This window comes from Propithecus coquereli, unplaced genomic scaffold, assembly GCF_000956105.1.
Source record: "Propithecus coquereli isolate 6110/MARCELLA unplaced genomic scaffold, Pcoq_1.0 Scaffold118, whole genome shotgun sequence".
Lineage (NCBI taxonomy): Eukaryota > Metazoa > Chordata > Mammalia > Primates > Indriidae > Propithecus > Propithecus coquereli.
In genome coordinates this window covers 2064883-2068453 of record NW_012135858.1, presented here as the reverse complement: position 1 = coordinate 2068453, position 3571 = coordinate 2064883, and positions in this window count along the sequence as shown.

Below are 3571 nucleotides of genomic sequence, written 5' to 3'. Positions count from 1 at the left end.
TCTGTTGAACTTTAAATGAAAAGCAATAGTCTCCTATGAAGATCCCAGGTGAAATCATGCCAGACGGCAATTCCTTGAATTCTCCTAGGTGAGCTCAAGGAAGAGAGGGGTCAGAGTTCAGAAGACTTCCTCCAACTAGGCAAGGCTAGACTGGCACCTCAGTGGGAAACAGAAAGCAAAAACATAGCCAATGCTGTGGTGGTGGAGATGGTGGTAGGACAGGAGGGAGAGAAGGAGTAACGGTCACCATTTATTGTTACCTTGTGCTGAGCACTGTACCAAGCACTTGGTGTGTGCTGCCCCATTTAATCCTCACATCAATTCTGCAAAGTAGTTAGTATCCACATTTTCCTGCTGAAGAAATCGAGTCTCAGAGAAACTTCCTACTTGCCCAACCTCACAGAGTCTGTATGTTTTATTTTAAAAACATATGGACTTCTGAAGCATTTTGGTAAGATAACCTGTACAGAAACCTGTGTGAAGATTGGTTCTCAAAGCCTCTCCCAGATAATAGAACATCTAGAAAAGACAAACATCAGTTGTCTGTAACTGAGAGTTGGTGCATGAACCAGATGCCACTGCCACACCTACTGATAAATGAAGGCAATAATTAATTTGTATTTGGTTGCACCATTTCATCATTGAATATTTATTGAATTCATCACAATTGAGTGAATTTGGTTGATTCATCCATTTACTCATTTATTCATTCGTTGATTAGTTGACGTATGCCAGGTACTGCAAGGCACTGAGGATACAAAGAGTTGTAAGAGAATGTCTTTCTTCAAGTGGTTCAGAAGGGCACCACAGGCTTGGCAGGGTGGGACTCTTCCTCCTCCCCGGCTTCTCAAACGTGGCAACTCCAAGGCTAAGGTAATAGAAGGGGCCCTCTGTGCTGTGACAGAGACAGACATTCTCAGCGTAAGGGCAAGGATTTATTTCAGCAGGTATGTAACCTTCCCAGTTTGTTTTTCAGACTTATATTTGGAGGTCAGACCCACGTGGCAGCTTCCTCTCTCTTTCCCTCCTTTTCCCCTATCTAAGATACCAGGAGATGTGCGTGGAGCAGAAAATGACTGAGGACTGATGCCTGAGGCTGACACAGTCAGAGCCAGAACCTTGGGCGGGAGTGGTAGTGAGGGTCGGGGAGAGGGGAGGAGTTAGGACAAGGGGAGGACCATGCAGGAGGGGAGACAGGCCTTGGGAGTTACACTGTGTGCTAGCAACATATATGGCCATGCAGCCACCACTACAACCAAAATGTAGAACAGTGCCATCATCCCCAAAGTATCCCCCATGCCACTTTGTGGTAATCCCTCCTATCACCCCTAGCTCCTGGCAACCACTGATACATTTCTGTCCTCCTAATTTTACCTTTCTAAGAATGTCATATTAATGGGCTTGAACATTACGTCAAGCGATTAAAAAACTAGCAAAGAAGATTCTCCTTATTAGAATGGACTTTCCACCTTGACCATGACTACTTCTCACACCAAGCACAGTGGCATACACATAGTAGATGCTCAATAAAATGTTTTCGAAGCATGCAAACACTTAAGGCATGAATGCAGGAGGAAATGGAACCAAGAGCACAGTTCCCAAGGAGCCTTGAATCGGCCTCAGTACCCAGAGGGAAGAAACTACCAGAAAATGAGCAGAAGTAGATAAATGTGTAGATAAAAGAGCAGGGAAATCAAGGTGTTCGCACCCCATAGCCTTTGTTTTTTGTTTGTTTGTTTGTTTTTTATTTGTGAAGCAAGGCTGCTTGCTGGGGGTAGGGAAAGGAATGTAGAGGAGACCTGAGAGCCCATTGAAGTAGGCAAAGAGGAGAAGCACCTACTGTGTGCTGATTTAGGTGCTTCAGGAGACACTGTATAAGATGGGACTCCCTCATATTCAGTCTTAAAAAAGAAGGAAATTCTGTCATTTGTGACAATATAGATGAACCCGGAGGACATTACACTAAGCGAAATGGCGCCAGGTGCAGAAAGACAAAATACCACATGATCTCACTTACATGTGCACATGCTATTTAAGGGAGATGTTACTTTGCAGGACTAAGAGACCAGTGCTGTTGAAACTTGAGAAATGAGGAAGAGGGAGGCAGGAGATGGGGACAGGGAAGACGAATTCACTTTCTGACATACACATCACATTTCAAACATCATCTGAACAATCACATAGGCAGCGTGAGTCTGTAAGGCTACAGGGCTCTAAATAAAGACCAAAAGGTCAAGGATGGAGAAGGAAGTTTGGTAAAACCCTGAATGACCTGGGGTAGCAAAGAGTGGTGGCGTTTCATAAGGAATGCCCACAATACACGCGTGAATGGAAAGTCAGCAGGCACAAATAACAAAAAAATAGAAGAACAATAGAAGAACCAAGCTTGCTACTGATATCTAATATTAATAAAAGGGAGAAATAAATGCTCTGGCACTGACTTGTTTCTTACAGGCTTTTGGGCCATTCCAAAAGTATGCAGCTCAGAAACTTTATTACTAGAAGCAGAAAGACATACATTTGTTTTGTTTCTAACACTGCATAAGCTATTACTATTTCTTTACAAATCTGCCCTACCAGATTAAGCACTCTGGGAACATATGTGGTTTCATTCTCTACATCCCTGACTCCTAGCAGTTTCTAAGACAGACTAGCTACTCAAATGTCTGTTAAATTTTATTTTGCTATAAATAAAATTTTGCTATTGTATGTGGAAGCCAAAGGATACATTTCTGGATGCTATAAAGGGGGTGGGGTGGGGTGAGGAGATCCAGACAGAATCAAAAAAAAAAAAAAATCATTTGTAGCTTAAATATTGTCCTCAGAAAACTAGATATGCACTTACTGATTTTTGCCTAAGTTACTGGTTCATTGAATGTTATACGCTTCATTTGTGTTTCCTTTAAGCCAAGGAGGGGGTGGGAATTCTGACCCTTTGCTTTCATGCCACTGGGGCTCAAGCATTTATACGCTTGACAGCCATACACTGTGAGGAAATAGACTAACAAATACTTCTGAAACACATTTCTTATATGTTTTAAATGAAATTAGCAGTGTAGGTGTAAATTCCAGACCTCTAAATAATTTTCCCCCAAGATACCTACCTCCAAAGAACTTTTCCAAAAAGTAAAATTTTTAACACTCTCACCTTTTCCTGAATTTCCAGCGTGGGCTAAGCAAGCCAGTATAGTCATACTTTGAAGAAACAAAAATATTAAAACGAAAAAAAGCACAAGGTTTCCTTTGACTTTAACCAGTAGACTACCAGCTCATTTCCTTTAAAATGCTGCCCGTGAATTGCAAATTACTTCATGGTCTTTTTTTAAGTGAGCTCTCTTCCTAGACTGACAGAGCCAGCTGCGGAATTGTACCGTCTACGGGAATGATATCATCAGCACTCTGTCCTTGAACAAGACCACAATCATTATCATTTGGCTCCTTTTCACACAGCAGGAACCGAATATATGCTTGTTTATGGCAACAGTATTCAGAAAGTTATCACTTTTGCACTCCACCAGTTGGTAACTTAAAATCAAAAGAAAGTTTAGCATGAGATACCTGAATCCCTTTT